Raw genomic sequence first — 17,854 nt, 5'->3', positions numbered from 1 at the left:
AGTATGAATACTTCCTGTTTGTAGAGTTATGTATACTTTCCTCCCAGTGATAATCAGTACAATAACAACAATTTGTGGAAAAGATATTAGGATTGGCTGCAAGAGTGTATAAACCTAGTTCCTTTATTTTTGCAAGGACATTTTTTTATTTCAGAGAATATAATGTGGAGACCTATATATTAAGCACACAATTTCTTCGTGTCCTGGGATGGGGGAACTGATTGAAGATCCAGGTTGAGTTTCCTTGATTGGCAAAAGAATTTCACTCAGTGGCAACTGCATTTTCATTTCAGGAAAATGAAATGGGCAGCTCATGCCTTATGCAGAAAGAAAACCAGGGATAGATAATGAGGTAAGGATCGCTGCCACTATGTGGTCACTACTCAAGCCCACATTAACTCTGCTCACAAGGGAATGTATGATTCTCATTTTTACAGGAGCAGTGATTGAAGCAAGAATTCAGTGAATTCATTGTACCTAATTTATTATCAATTAGGAGAAACAAAGAAGAAATGTGTACAATTCTAATACAGCTCTCAGGATAAAATAATGAGTTCTTAAAAGAATAGATGCATAGATGGACTGGTGGAAAGATGCAAAGACTACTCTATCTGAATATGCATTTCTTCATAAGAAGCTGCCAGATGGTGGAACTTTAAATTTGCACCATGGTTATGCATGTGGAGATTGAATTCCGCGGTTCTCTTCCAATGAGCAACACACTTGGTCATTTTCATTTTAAGATATGGTCTTAATTAGTTGTCAAAACTGACCTCTAATTTGAGATTATCTTGTCTCAGCCTCCAAGACCTTGAGATTGCACACATGTACCATTGTGTCTGCCTGAACTATCATTTTGAATTGCACACAACCTATGTCCCTGATATTTTATCCTCGTGTATAAAATGAAATCTGTTTCCAATGGTTGCACACAATATAATTATGGGTTACAAATAAATACATGGAATTAAGAATCTTTTTAATGGTCTAAGGGTCAGTACCACTGACTTGCAATACTCATTTCTTCTTTAAGCATTAAAAAATAAAAGAGTCATTATGAATTTTACATCCTTTAGGAAACATCTGTGGTAAGAAAAGGTATGACTTGCTTGTCGCTCCGTAATGCCAGTTTCAAGCAGAGGATATCTGTTTCTCAGTGAGGCAGTTTTTGCTGCTTATCGATCCCCTGGTGTTTACCCATTTGTCTGCTGTGATGACCTGCAGTCTGCCAGCATATCGATGCCTTTTTTGAGAGCAGATTGCTAACTGTCAGGCACCTATCATCCGCCATTTGCCTGCCTCTTGCCTGTCCATCGCCTGCCTTACCCCTATCCATCACCCAATGGTTGAGGTTCACCTCCCGATCATCCGACAACAGTCAGCAAACTGTTCTCCAACCGCCAGTGGAGTACCAGCTGCCTGCTGCTGCCTGGAAGTTCACTGTTACAGTACCTGCAGGTTTGATTACACGTGGCTGCTGCCATTGAGACAACAGCCAGGCCCAGAAGGACCCCTGGCAGGACTGACTGAGCCCCGTCTCCAGGATCACTCAGCCCAACCAATGACTCCCTGCCTCTTGGGCCCTCACATCGACTGACTGCTCCCTGTTGCCAGGACCCCCAAAACAACTGACTGTGCCCTATCACCAGGACCCCAGACTGACAGATTGCACCCAACCTCCAGGATCCCACAACTACACCAAACACACCGGACCTCCAGGACCGCTGCCGGACCAACTGCATCCTGTCTCCAGGACCTCCAGCTGACCACATCCACCCCTGAGCTGCAGCTCCCCATTTGCCAACACATTTCAAAGCCAGAGCAGCCATCTTGGATAATCCTGGAAGTCCTAGCTCCAATCTTTGGGTGGGGAAAATCCCATCCTGCGACACGTGATGGAGGCTTGAAGCTCATTGTCAGGTACCTCTCATGCATCAGGCTGCTGAACACTGGGAGGTTTCATTAGTATATGACTGTTATACAGAAGATTTTCTTTTTTCTCATTTAAAAAAAAAATAAGTTTTTATTTCTTTACTTTTCTTGCTTTCTTTTCCTTTTGTACACCTGTTCCCTCAGAGTCTCTTTCTCCCTTTTTTGCATGCTAACATCTGATTTCTTTGATTACACTCTCACACTTTCTATTTCCTAGAAATTCTATATATTCTTTTCTTATCCCATTAACAGCCACATTCTACATCCCTCTGCATCCTCTTTGTCCTCCATTAGAAACTGCAGACCTTATTGCAAACCTGTTTGTTATACTGAAGATAATATTTGAACTCATTTTGTTTATTATGACAATTTTGTTATTGTCCCCATAGGGGCTAGTTAGTCTAGGATTGTATAGTGTCTAATTGGGCACTGCTAATATTGATCTCCCCTTAAAGAAAGGATTTTGGAAACCTATAGGGCCACTATAAGCCTATAGGGGGAAATCTGCAATACCCCAGATCTGCACTGCTAGAGGGGAAGATACATGAACAACATGAAAAAACAAGGGAAGAAAATGATCCAAACAAATCTAGAGTCTATATGAATAGAATCCAATGAAATTGAATGTTAGAAGAAATGTTAGAAGAAATGTCAGAAAAGGACTTCAGATTTTACATGATTAAGATGATTCACGAAGCAAAGGATGAGATAAGAGAGCAAATGCAGGCAATGAATGATAATACCAATAAGCTGAAAGAGCACCTGCAGGAAGCAAAAGATCATTTCAACAGAGAGATAGAGATTCTCAAAAAAAATAAAATAAAATAAATCCTTGAAATGAAGGAGACAATAAACCAAATAAAAAACTCAATGGAAAGCATCACCAACAGACTAGACCACTTGGAAGACAGAACCTCAGACAATGAAGACAAAATATTTAATCTTGAAAATAAAGTCACCCAAATAGAGAAGATGGTAAGAAATCATGAACAGAATCTCCAAGAACTATGGGACATCATGAAAAGACCAAATTTAAGAATTATTGGGATTGAGGAAGGCACAGAGATACAAACCAAAGGAATGAACAACATATTCAATGAAATAATATCAGAAAATTTCCCAAACCTGAAGAATGAAATGCAAAATCAAATACAAGAGGCTTACAGAACACCAAATGCACAGAATCACAACAGATCCACACCAAGGCACATTATAATGAAAATGCCTAACATTCAAAATAAAGATAGGATTTTGAAGGCCATGAGAGAAAAGCATCAGATTACATATATGGGGAGACCAATACGGGTAGCAGCCAACTTCTCAACCCAGACTCTAAAAGTTAGAAGGGCCTGGACCAACATATTTCAAGCTCTGAAAGAATATGGTTGCCAACCAAGAATCCTATACCCAGCAAAACTAACCTTCAGATTTGAAGATGAAGTAAAATCCTTCCATGATAAACAAAAGTTAAAAGAATTCACAAATAGAAAGCCTGCACTACAGAATGTTCTCAACAAAATATTCCATGAGGAGGAAATGAAAAACGACAATGGAGGTCAACAAAGGGAGGAACTACCTTAGATAAAAACCACTCAAAGGAGAAACCAAGCCAACTTAAAAACCAAAAATAAGCCAAATGACTGGGAATACAAATCATTTCCCAATAATAACCCTGAATATTAATGGCCTAAACCCATCAATCAAAAGACATAGACTGGCAAAATGGATTAAAAAGAAAGACCCATCAATATGCTGCCTGCAACAGACTCATCTCATAGAAAATGATATCCACAGACTAAAGGTGAAAGGATGGGAAAAAACCTACCATGCACATGGACTCAGTAAATAAGCGGGGGTTTCCATCCTTATATCAGATAAAGTGGACTTCAAGCCAAAGTTAGTCAGAAGGGATAAAGAAGAACTTTTCATACTGCTTAAGGGAACCATAAATCAGGAAGACATAATGATAGTAAATATTTATGCCCCAAACAATGATGCATCCCTGTACATCAAACAAATCCTTCTCGATTTCAAGAATCACATAGACCACAACACAATAATTCTGGGTGACTTTAACGCACTGCTATCACCACTAGATAGATCTTCCAAACAAAATCCAACCAATGAAACCATAGAACATAATAATACAATCAATAACCTAGACTTAATAGATATTACTAGAATATTCCATCCATCAACGAGCAGATACACTTTCTTTTCAGCAGCACATGGAACCTTCTCAAAAATAGACCATATGTTATGCCACAAAGCAGCCCTTAGGAAATGCAAAAAAATAGAGATACTGCCCTGTGTTCTATCAGATCATAATGGACTGAGAGTGGAAATCAATGACAAAATAAAAAGGGGAAATTACTCCAACACTTGGAGACTAAATAATATGCTATAAGAAAACATCAGGGAGATTAAGAACTTCTTAGAGGTCAATGAGAACGATAATACAACATATCAAAATCTGGGACACTATGAAAGCGGTACTAAGAGGAAAATTCAGTGCATGGAGCACATTCCAGAAAAGAATGAAAAGTCAACAACTAAATGACCTAACATTACAGCTCAAAGCCCTAGAAGAAGAAGAGCAGAATGACAGCAAAAGTAGTAGAAGACAAGAAATAATTAAAATCAGAGCTAAAATCAATGAAACTGAAGCAAAAGAAACTATTAAAAAATTGACAAAACTAAAAGTTGGTTCTTTGAGAAAGTAAACAAAACAGATAAACCCTTAGCCACACTAACAAAGAGAAGGAGAGAGAAGACTCAAATTATTAAAATACATGATGCAAAAGGAAATATCATGACAGATACCGCTGAGATACAGAACAAAATGAGAAGCTACTTTGAAAATCTGTATTCCAACAAAATAGAAACTACCGAAGACATTGACAAATTTCTAGAGACATATGTTCCTCCCAAACTGAACCAGGAGGACATACACGGTTTAAACAGATCAATATCAAGCAATGAAATAGAAGGAGCCATTAAAAATCTACCATCCAAGAAAAGCCAAGGACCAGATGGATTCTCAGCCAAGTTCTAGAAGACCTTCAAAGAAGAACTCATTCCAATACTTCTCAAAGTATTCCAGGAAATAGAAAAGGAGGGTACCCTACCAAACTCATTCTATGAAGCTAATATCACCCTCATACCCAAACCAGGAAAAGACACATCAAGGAAAGAAAATTTTAGATCAATATCCTTGATGAATATAGATCCAAAGCAGATTCTTAACAAAATATTGGTAAACCGTATTGAAAAACATATTAAGAAAATTGTGCACCACAATCAAGTGGGGTTCATTCTTGGATTGCAAGGATGGTTCAACATTTATAAATCAATAAATGTAATCCTTCATGTCAATAGACTTAAGGTTAAGAATCATATGGTTATTTCAATTGATGCAGAAAAAGCATTTGACAAAATACAACACGCTTTCATGCTCAAAACACTAGAAAAAATGGGGATAGTAGGAACATACCTGAACATTTTAAAGGGTATTTATGCTAAGCCCATGGCCAGCATCATTCTTAATGGAGACAAACTGAAACCATTCCCTTTAAAAATGGAAACAAGACAGGGATGTCCTCTTTCACCACTTCTATTCAGCATTGTCCTCGAAACTCTAACCAGAGCAATTAGACAGACTAAAGAAATTATAGGGATACGAATAGCAAAAGAGGAACTTAAGTTGTCACTATTTGTGGATGACATGATTCTATATTTAGAGGATCCAAAAACCCTCTAGAAAACTTCTAGACCTCATCAATGAATTCAGCAAAATAGCAGGCTATAAAATCAACACGCATACATCTAAAGCATTTTTATACGCAAGTGACGAAACAGCTGAAAGGAAAATGAGGAAAACAACTCCATTTGCAATAGCCTCAAAAAAAATAAAATAAAATAAAATACTTGGGCATCAATCTAACCAAAGAGGTAAAAGATCTCTATGATGAAAACTACAAAACATTGAAAAAAGAAATTAAGGAAGACCTTAGAAGATGGAAAGATCTCCCATGTTCTTGGATAGGCAGAATTAATAATGTCAAAATGGCCATACTACCAAAAGTGCTGAACAGATTCAATGCAATTCCAATTAAAATCCCAATGATGGGTGACCTCCGCTGACTCCAGGAGCCACTAGGCAGACACCAGGACACACCAGAAGCAAGGAGATGATATGGGATAATTTAGGAGTTGGTGACATTTGAGGATGTGGCTGTGAACTTCACCCAGGATGAGTGGACTTTGCTGGATCTTTCCTAGAAGAAGCTCTACAGAGAAGTTATGCTGGAAACCTTCAGTAGCCTGGCTTTTCTAAGAAAAGGAAGAGACAATCAGACCAAGGAAGATGTGTACACAAATCTAAACAGAAATTTAAGAAATCAAGTGTTAAAGAGACTTAGTGAATGTAAAGAAAGTAGTGAATATGAAGAAATATTGAGCCAAACTCCAGATCGTATTGAGAAAAATGTAGCCTTTTCTAGAGTAAAACCAAGTGAAATCTGTGAATATAGAGAAGTCCTCACTGGTGATTCATCACAAAATGTGCCCCTCAGATCTCGCACTGGACACAAACCATGTGAGTATCAGGAGCATGGAGAGAAACAGTACAAATGTCAGAAACATGGCAAAGCCATCCGTTATCACTGAAGCTTTCAGAAGCTTGGGAAGTTCCACACCATAGTGGAACACCATGTATACAAGCAACGTGGGATGGTCTTAACTCATTCTAGTTCCTCTCAAATATGTGAAAACATCCAGAATGGAGAGAAAGAAGATGTATGAAGGCAGTGTGGGAAATCTTTCACTGATCACAGTAACCTTCACTGCCATGAAAGGATTCAGGGTGGTAAAAAAACCTGTGGATGCAAGCAATGTGGGAAAGGCTTCAGTTGTTTCAGGAGCTTTGGAAGACATGAGCAAACTCACAGTCGAAATAAACCTTATGTATGTAAGCAATGTGAAAAAGCCTTCTTTACTTTGAGATACTTGGGAAGACATGAACAAATTCACAGTGGACAAAAACCTAATGTGTGTAATCAGTGTGGGGAAGCCTTTCGTTTTCCCTACTGCCTGAGAATACATGGAAGAATACACACAGGGGAGAAACCCTATAGATGTGAGCAATGTGGAAAAGCATTCAGTCATTTCTATTCCCTTAAATTACATGAAAGAAGTCACACTGGAAAGAAGTCCTATGTGTGTAAACAGTGTGAGAAAACCTTTACTATTTACAGTTCCTTTCAAAATCATGAAAGAAATCACACTAGAGAGAAACTCGCTACAGACAAGGAGTATGGAAAACCCTTTAGCTCTTTGAGTTGCACTGAAATACGTGAAGGAGTATACAATGGAGACAAACCATATGTGTGTAAGGAATGTGGAAAAGAATTTAGTCAATCCAATCATATTCTTACACATCAAAGAACTCACACTGGAGAGAAGCCATATGTATGTAAGGACTGTGGGAAATCCTTCAATGACTGTAGTTCCTGTCACAGACATAAAAGAACACACACTGGAGAGAAACCATATGTATGTAAGGATTGTGGGAAAGCCTTCAGTGACCCTAGTTCCTATCACAGACATAACAGAACGCATAGTGGAGAGAAACGCTATGCCTGTAAGGATTGTGGGAAAGCCTTTGCTACCTCTAGTTCCTGTCACAGACATAAAAGGACTCATACTGGAGAGAAACCATACGGATGTGAACAGTGTGGAAAAGCATTCAGGACTTTCAGTTACCTTAAAATTCATAAAATAATTCACACTGGATAGAAACACTGTATGAACAGTGGAAAAGCATGCAGTTGTATCCTTCTTTTTATACCCAGGGATGCTTTACTGCTGAGCTATATCCACAGCCATTTTTACTTTTTATTTTCAGATAATATGTCACTAAATTGTTTAGGGACTTGCTAAATTGGTGAGGCAGGGCTTGAACTTGTGATCCTTCTGCCTCAGCCTCCTGAATCACTAGGATTACAGGTGTCTATCACCATGCCCAGCTGCTTGTGGTTTTCCTATGTTTCAACTGCTAAGTGACATTTTGACTTATTTTCTAATTTGGATGCCCCTTATCTTTGTCTTGCCTCATGACTCTGACCAGGACTTCCTGCAGTAGTGAAACTGGGCATCCTTGACCTATTTCACAGCTTAGAAAGTTTTCAGCTTTTCACCACTCAATATAATATTAGCTATCAGCTTATTATAAGTGGAATTTATTATGTTGAGGTGTTGTTGTAAATGGTATTTATTATGTTGAGATATGTTACTTTCTGCCTTATTTGTTCAGCATTTGTATGATGAAGGGATGTATAGTTGGAATCCATGTGCTAATATTTTGTGGAGGATTTTTGCATCTATGTTTTTAAAGGATACCAACCTGTAGATTTTCTGTTTTTTGTTTTGTTTTCTTAATTGTGTCCTTCTCTTGTTTAGATGTCAGTATAAAGATGGCCTCACAAACTGTCTTTGGAAGAATTCTACTATTTTTTTGGAATAACTTAAGGAGACTTAGTAATAGTCTCTTGCATGTCTGGTGGAGTTCAGCAGTGCAACCCTCTGGTCCTAGATGTTCTTCGATTGCAGGCTTTTTATTACTGATTCAATTTTGTTTTTGTTTTTGTTTTCTCACTACTGGGGATTGAACTCAGGGCCTTGCTCATATTAGGAAGATGTATTACCACTTATCTCTATCCCCATCCCCATTCTTTCAGGTTTACTGGTTCTTCATGATTCATTCTGGGCAAGGTGTTGTGTCTTAAGAATTTGTCTATGTCTTCTAGTTCATCGTTTGCTTGCATAAGGTTATTCATAACAATCTCTAATGATCTTGTATTTTCGTGATGTCAATTATAATGTTTCCCTTTTCATCCCTGGTTTCATTTATTTGAGTTTTCTTCTATTCTTAATGGTTTGTATTTTCTGTCCATCCTGTCCATCCTTAGTGAAGAACCATCTCTTTGTTGCATTGAGTTTTTTGTATTTTTGGTCTCCCTTTCATTTATTTATGCTTTTCATTTTTTCTACTTCCTTGAGGTGCCAAGATAGCTTGTTCATCTAAGGTCTCCCTCTGTTTTCGATTTGAGTATTCACTGCTATAAATTCCACTTAGTACTGTTTTTTTGTGTCCTGTAGGTTTGGTATGTTTTATCTCCATTTTCATTTGTTTCAAAGAATTTTTAATTTCCTTCTGAGGCAGGAAAAGTGTTAAAGTGGGCAGGCAGGAAACTTGGGCTCCTTCAAGGTCAGGTTTCTATTCATCAGGGCTGAGAAACTACAGACACAGCCTCATCAAGGTCAGGCTGACTCCTGGGTAAGGGGGAAACACTGATAGTGAGACATCTGTTTCTGGTATCCTGGACTCCCATCAAAAGGCAGTGTGTGTGTGGGTGCACAATAACCTTATTGGACCAAAGAACTTGTGGGCACTGAGTGCTTACCCAGGATTGGGTTGGGGGCTAGCTTCCTTAACCCTGAAGATCCATATAAACCCCCAGACAGCAGCCACTCTGGGGGAGTCCTTCTTTTGGGATCCCTCCACCTTTGGATGTTCTGATTGCTTGCTTTCTGTTACTCTAACAAATCCTGTTGCTTTACCCACACCATTGTGTCTGTGGATTTCATTCTTCAAATTCTTGAGACATAGAACCCAACCCCAATACATATATATATATATATATATATATATATATATATATATATGTATGTATATATATATATACATACATATGTATGTATGTGTGTCTACATACAACTAAAATACATATATATACATATATACAGTACCTTTATTTTATTTTTATGTGGTGCTGAGGATTGAACCTAGGGCCCCCTATGTGCTAGGTGAGTGCTCTACCACTGAGCCACAACCTCAGCCTCCGTGGTACATTCTTATATTAGGAGCATCACTGTTTATTGATCATTCACTCTACTCTGGGGGTTGTTCTATAGAAACTTTGCGTGAAACTCATAAAACAATCTCTTAAGATTGTCATTCCGCTGACCACCATATCATTAAGACTGAGTAACTAGTTGACATAAGTTCCTTCCCTTATGATCAGGCTACGTCCTGGTAAACACATTATCATGTTAAAAATGCACCTAATATAGCTTACCTACTGAACATCAAGCTTAGTCTGGCATACCTTGAATGTGCTCAGAACACTTCCATTAGCCTCACTTGGGCAAAATGGTTTAATAAAGCGTAATTTCTAATGAAGTGTGAATATGTCATGAAATTTATTGACTATAGTACAGCGCAAAGTTTTCAGGTTTTTACCATTTCCTGATCACAATATTGACTGGGAAGAATATCATACTGCATCCTATCTCTGTGAACTGAAAGGCTGAAGATCCTCTCAATATCTCCTTGGGGGCCTGAGGCTTTTACAGGTCTCTTCCCAAAAAGCCCACTACAGGCTCATCCTGGGCATCCAGTGAGCCATTCAGGAAGGAGGTGCCAGGGCATGGGTATCAAGAATCAACAACTGGGATAGATTCAAACTAAATAGCTTTCTCTTAGCAAAGGAAACTATCAGCAATGCGAGGAGAGAGCCTACAGCAATGCGAGGAGAATATCTTTGCCACTCATACTTCAGATAAAGCGCTAATTTCCAGAATCTATAAAGAACTCAAAAAACTCTACACCAAGAATACAAATAACCCAATCAACAAATGAGCTAAGGATATGAATAGACACTTCACAGAAGAAGATGTACAAGCAATCAACAGATGTATGAAAAAATGTTCAACAACTTTAGTAATAAGAGAAATGCAAATCAAAACTACACTAAGATTCCATCTCACCCCAATTAGAATGGCAAATATCAAGAACACAAGCAACAATAGGTGGTGGAGAGGATGTGGGGAAAAAGGTACACTCATACATTGCTGGTGGGACTGCAAATTAGTGCAGCCACTCTGGAAAGCAGTGTGGAGATTCCTTAGAAAACTTGGAATGGACCTACCATTTGACCCAGCTATCCCACTCCGTGGCCTATATCCAAAGGGCTTAAAATCAGCATACTACAGAGATACAGCCACATCAATGTTCATAGCTGCTCAATTCACAATAGCCAGACTGTGGAACCAACATAGATGCCCTTCAATTGATGAATGGATAAAGAAACTGTGGTATATATATACAATGGAATATTACTCAGCTATAAAGAACAATAAAATTATGGCATTTGCAGGCAAATGTATGAAATTGAAGAATATCATGTTAAGTGAGATAAGCCAATCTCAAAAATCCAAAAGGCAAATGATCTCACTGATAAGCAGATGATGACATGTAATGGGGGGTGTGTGGGGGGCAAGAATGGAGGGAGGGACTCTATAGAGGGAAAAGAGAGGTGGGAGGGCTGGGGGGAAGGAAAAAATAATGGAATGAATCATTTACTCTATGTAAATGTATGAATATGCAAATGGTATGCTGTTACTCCATGTACAAACGGAAACAACATGTATCCCATTTGTTTACAATAAAAATAAATTAAAAAAATAAAAAAAATTATGTTCAAAATTATGGGAAAATGATTGCTGTGTTAAGAAAATTGTTAAAATATTCTATTGTAAATTTCTCATGATTTTAAAGATAAAGTGAGGCTTTATGATATGTTTATGGCACCTACTGACCATCAGGAGTGATTTGGAGGAAATTTTTAAAATTAAAACATCATAATTGAGGTGCCCCAAGAGCTTATGACAATGTTCTATGTTAGCATAGAAAACTTCTAAGATCAAATAGTTGAATATTTATGTGAAAATAATTTGACATAGAAAGTCACTTTAATTATTTACTTGTATAACGTTAAAAACATATTTTTTAAACCATCCAAATAAATCTTAATAATATTGTAGGACTAAAATTAAGGCGAGGGTTGGGGATGTAGTACATGGCAGAACATTTGACTCACATGTGCAAGGCCCTAGTTTTAATTCCCAGCACTGAAAAAACAGCAAGGTAAAATTTGGATGGAACCAGAAATATTCTTCTAACTCATTTATTAATTTACTTTGGATGAATTTCTGAAGAATGAGCTTTGGTTTTGTCATTTATAATGATGGCATGATCTAATGTAACACAATGTCTGTAACAGAACACCAACAAGTTGGAAATTAAATATAAAAGATTCAAAGAAAAAAAAAAAGCTATGACTTAACCATGAGAGAATAATCATATCAGGTAAATCTTTTATCAAATATCACCAGATGCTCTACTCACATATAACAAGTTTTCTTTATTTTCTTAAGCCAGGAATTGAAAATGAAGTTGAATTATTAGTGGTGGTCAGATGGGTACAGACTAGTTGTTATGTATCCAACTTGGTCTTGGGATGCCTATTGTGACAACTCAGTGAATATATAATTAACATTAACAACTCTTAAACTGGTACCTAATCCTCCCTTACCCAGACTCTTATGAAATATATTTACAGCTTCAGCCATGTCACAAGAAATGGGCCCTGGGAACAGCTCTTACAGGTTTCCTCTGCTCATGTGCTGCTCCAAACACGGTACCAAATTTCACCTAGAAATTCTAGATTCTGCTGTTGTTCTGCCACATATTTGAAGGTAGTGGGTTTTAATTCTTGGTAGTTAAACATTGAGAACAATGTGAAAATAGGGATCTAAAAGGCATAGGGAATTCTGTGGGTAGGGCAGGCAGTATATTTCCTGGTAGTTAACCTGAAGAAATTCTGGTTGGTTGTAATGAATGACTGCATTAAGGGCACAGTAACCCCTGAAGTCAAATGAATGTACTTGCTATCTGTGTCCCAGGCATGGGGTTAGCTGGTGGGTATAGAGGAAACTAGTCCCAGTGGACCCTGCTGGGCTTCCTGTGCAGGTCATTTTGCCTCCCCATTCACAATGAAGACTGAAGCATGAAAATGTCGTGAGAAATGAGGATCAGAACACCAAGATCTGGAAGCATGTTTATTAGTGGTGCCAGGGCTCAGAGAGGTAATTCCCACAGCCTGAGCCCCATGCACAGCAGGACTTTTAGTGTTATAATAAGCAAGTTTGGGGTACACCAAGGCAAGGGACATGGTGCAGTTCAGTTGGAGGGTACAATTTTTATTCCTTATACAGGTAGAAGTCTGTCATCAGCCTAGGAAATTCAGCTCATATACAGCAGGGACTTTTACTGCACTAAGCCTAAGGAGGCATGGCTCTGTCCCTTCTTTTTAGCTCCTGCTTCTACTGTGATTCACTTCCTATATGTACCTGCATCCTCTGCAAGCCTCTATGCTCAATAGCCATAAGAAAAGCACTGCTGTGTGTCAGCCTGCAAAACCACAGCCTGTCAGCTCTTAAACTTCTCAAATTTACCTCTGATCACCCCAGAACAAGAGCCAAATTTATCCATCACACTGCAGTTCCAAATTCAAAGACATCTGTGTGGCTCCTTTCCATCTCCCTCAGAGCAGATGAATGCCACCTTGCTATCAAGCTGTTGCTGCTCCCTGTGCATAGATCCTAGTAGGTGGACCACACTATCCTTAACCCTGCTTGCCCCTCTGGCCAGGAATATCCAGGCCTCAAGGACAGAGGAGTTGCAGAGTGTTTCTAAGCTATTCAAACAGAAAGCCCTAATTGTCCTGAAGAGTTTGCTCACTCAAAGGACTGAGGCTCCTCTGTACTTTGACTGACCTGAACATCTACAACTCCCCTTTTTTGTTTTGTATGGCCTTTTGAATAGATGAGACTTGTCCTTTGGGTAAGGAAGGTAGAGGGAGAAAGAAAGGAAGGTATTGGCAAAAACAAGCACAACAAAATAAGGCAAGTATCAATAAACATCCTCCATTGAAAAGCTGTTTTATCTATATAAAGTTTGGTAACCATGAGTTTATTAATAAATCCCAACCTTGATCATCTTGTTGCACCTTCTTTAGAGTGTCTTTAAATGATCCAATTTCTTTAGAATTGGATTGCCATTATCAGTTAAATTACAATAATACACATTATTAAATTCATGGCACCCCTTATGATATAACAACATCAAACAATCAATCGCACCCCTATTATCAAGAATATTTTGATGACTACAGATTTTCAGAAGAATGAACAATTTCCACTGAGCAGACCCAAATATTATAATGAGTGCCGGAAGCCAAAGATGAAACAGATTTTTATACAGAGTCACCTCCAACAGGGATACAACACAATACTAGCCAGCATAGTTGTGGATTTCTGGGCAAATTTTGCAAACAGAGATGTAACCAAATTTTCAGGGGTACATTCTAAACCTACCTGCATTAGCAATTATTGAGCAGATGTTTAATTCTTTATATCCCTCCAAACCAATAGATGATTCAAGGATCAGGGGTCTCTTGAACATCTTGTTCTTGTCAGAGGTTCCTTCTTGGAATCATGGTCTTCTTCATCTGGGATCAAATGGAATTTGGGAATCAAATTCTGAAGTCTTTGATGCCAACACATGATGACTGATGAGTCTTACACACCTGGCAGAAATCCAGACTGAACCTATAGGAGTAAAAACATCAGGACATCCCCCTCACCCATGTATTGAAATGTACGTGATCCTGCCATATCAAATCTGGTGGAACACAATATTTTATATAAATCTTTCATAGTGATACCTTAGGGATAAAGTGTCTGTCCAAGGCAGAGGACCAGCAATGAGTATTACCTTCATATTGTACATTAAGATCATTTATTGTGAACAAGTCAATAATGAGAGCATTATTAATAAGAGTAAGTCTGGTCCACCCGTTTTATGCACATTTTAAATGTGTGATATGCGTGTTCAACTAAAGCCTGTCCAGTAAGATTTTGAAGAATTCCATGGATTAGAATTATATTCCATTGATTACAGAACTGAGTAAAGGCACTAGACATATAAGCAGGGGCACTATCAGTTTCTAAAGGATGAGGTTTACCCATAGTGGAAATTCAAGGAACAGGTGAGAGATACAGGCTGAGACCCTCTCTGAATGATGTGCACTGCTCATACAATGCCTGAGAATGTATCGATGGTAACATGGAAGAAAGACTAGGTGTGTAAGGGAGGAATATGAGTTACATCCATCTGCCAAAGGGCATTAGAATATAAACCTTGAGGGTTCATGTATTCCCAAGTAGAGGAATGAAAGAATGTGCAATGACAGCAATTATTAATGATGAAACAGGCCTGTTGTGAGGAAATAGAAAAGATCTTTATTAAAGAGTGAGCATTTTGATGAAAAAAATTGTGTGATTCCATGGCATCTGAAAAGAGGATAAAGTGGTTTTATAGCAGTATCAGCATGAGTATTTCCTTCAGTGAGCAGTCCAGGAATTTTAGTGTGACTATACATGTGAGCAAGAAATATTGGAGTGGGCTGGGGAGATAGCTCAGTTGGCAGAGTGCCTGCTTTGCAAGCACAAAGCCCTGGGTTTGATCCCCAGCACCGCAAAAAAAAAAAAAAAAAAAAAAAAAAAAAAAAAAAAAGAAAAAAAAAAAAGAACTATTGGAACCATATGATCCTATAAAAGAGTTTAAGGAGTGATAAACAGGGATCCAAATGAGGTGGCAAAATTGCAGAGAAAATATGTGGCATCAGTTTGGCTATATACTGAGAGTCTGCAATGATGTTTAAGTTGTTGGGAAATATACAAAGAGCCAAAATAATTGCAGGTAATTGTACTCACGAGAAGATTGAGGCAATGTGTAACAAGTCAATTTTTTATCAGTGAATATAGACATCACACCCCAATGTTTTCCTCCATCCGTATAGACAATAATCCCATTGCAAAGTGGAATGGAGAATATAGAGGAAGGATCATGAAAGACTTGACACAGTAAGGAAAGGCATTCATCCAGGGCTGCATTGAAAGCAATAGGAAGTAAAAACATCAGTTAAGATACTTTAATAAAATGAACAATATTCCAGGGTTATATTCAGTTACATTAGGTACATTAGTGCAGTTAACTTTCTGTATGTGCAGATCATATAACTTGCTTGCTATTCAGAGTCCACTAGTACCATATGTTTTTCTAATAAGATAGTGTCCTCTGCCCTCAAGGACAGAGAAATTGCAGAGTGTTTCTAAGCCATTCCAACAGAAGATCTTCATTGTCCTGAGAACTTTGCTCCCTCTTCTGTTCTTTGAGTGCCCTGAACCTCTACAAAGGCCTTACAGTATTTTAAAATCTATCAGATTGAGAACTAACTTTTGCAAATTGGCCTCTGAACAGAGTGTATAAAAGAAAAACACTTTTATAGATGGGTAAAGTAGTTCTGTACAAAAAATACATTAACCTAGCTGTGCCAGATTGAAATCAATGTGTGTGTGTGGTGTGAGTATATACAAATTAACACGAATCATACAGAAAAAATGACATGGCCATTAATTATACTAGTAAAGCAACATGAGAGAATGAGAGAAGGAGAAAGAGGGAGAGAAAGAGTGGAAGAGAGAAGCTAGAGAGAAGTTAAACTGACATTTTTGTTCCTTCAGTCTCAGATCAGTCTCTTGCTGAGCCTGCAGGCTGCTGCTGTCTACATTCCAATGCAAGCTTCAGCATGGTCTGGCTAGGGAAACTGATGCCTAAAACATTTCAACCCTTTTTTCCTTGGTTGGTAATCAGGCTGGCCAGATTTGGGTGCAGACAATTATGAAACATCTCCCATTATTTTGAGGATGAGGGTGCTGTGTAAGCTGAGGGTGGAGGATTGTAATATGACTCCTTTTTACATAACTTGAGGCTGAGAATGTAACACACTCAGAATGTAAGATACTAATTACACTTTTGATAATTATTTTAAGTAAAGAAGAACATTTGCCAGATAATTCTACCCTTAAAATCTCTTCAGAATGGCAATATTAACCTGGTGTTTGGCTCTTCACCATCCCTATAACATGGAGCTCCCCAGATGTATTATGGGACCTGGAAATTAGGCTGCACTGAGGAAGGGTTGATTTTCCCCAGGGAAGGTGTGCTTTCCAGCATCCCCATTGCCAGCATTGGGGATGTGGCTTCATAGGGATTTTGAGGTATAATAAGATTTTGTCCGAAGTGCAGTCTACCCATATCAGAAACAGGGTTCAGGGGGTTTTGTTAGAGGGACGGTGGGGACAAGAACAGCAGTGACTTTTTTAGGTCCATGGATGGCTGGGGCTCAGAATTGGTGTTTAGTTTAACATGAATTTCTTTCTCCTGTGTGGCCTCATCTTCCTTATTGTTAAGGTCTTGAAAGCAGTATCTAGAAATTGCTTCTGGGAAGACTTGGTACCCTTCTCTGTTTGTGATTCTTATGGTATCAAGTGCAGACCCATTGATAAATTGGTCAGAGAGTATCATTAAAAGTGTGAAGGTGTAGGGTGGTATATGTGGTAATGGAGTAAAGGAAAACAAAGGTAGAATGTAGAGAACCTCAAACCATTTGCCATTGTGCATTAAATATTTTCCCAAAGCCTGGAGAATATCTTTATCAACAATTCTGTTCTTGTGACATGTGTACTGGTTATCTAATTTGTACTATGGCCAAATTAGTACCTGAGCCTGATGAGGGGTTGAATTTTGAGGTCAGTTTGTGAGTAGAATTGCTTTATTTTTTTTTTATTTTCATTTTTTTTTTTTTTTTTTTTGGTGGTGCTGGGGATTGAACTCAGGGCCTTGTGTTTGTGAGGCAAGCACTCTACCAACTGAGCTATCTCCCCAGCCCATGCGAGTGGAGTTCTTAAAACTGCTAAAGAGAAAGTTCAACTGGGTGTCCCTCGAAAATGATTGGATAAGTCCCATGTTTGGAGAGGCTAAATGGTATTGATGATTTGATGGCAGAGCATAGTCTGGATTCATATGCCACAGGTGTGCCAGTCACTAGTCTGGACTTTTTCCACTGGGGATTAGAGGAAAGTCTTCACCCAGTTTCAATGGCAAGGAAACCCC

The 17,854-nt window shown here is 38.4% G+C and overlaps 1 protein-coding gene across 1 annotated transcript in view; it reads right to left on the bottom strand.

Annotated features, from left to right (window-relative positions):
• Positions 1-14,169: 14,169 nt before the first annotated feature.
• LOC306650342 (uncharacterized protein) overlaps positions 14,170-17,854 on the bottom strand; it is a 94,648-nt gene continuing 90,963 nt past the window's right edge. Inside the window, exon 4 of the transcript XR_013760887.1 lies at positions 14,170-14,211. The gene's annotated coding sequence lies outside the window, so the exon portion shown is untranslated. The remainder of the gene's footprint in view (positions 14,212-17,854) is intronic.

Source organism: Sciurus vulgaris (genome assembly GCF_902686455.1).
Source record: "Sciurus vulgaris genome assembly, chromosome: 19".
Lineage (NCBI taxonomy): Eukaryota > Metazoa > Chordata > Mammalia > Rodentia > Sciuridae > Sciurus > Sciurus vulgaris.
The sequence above is the reverse complement of the archived record's forward strand: the minus strand, read 5'-3'. Positions and strand labels throughout refer to the sequence as shown.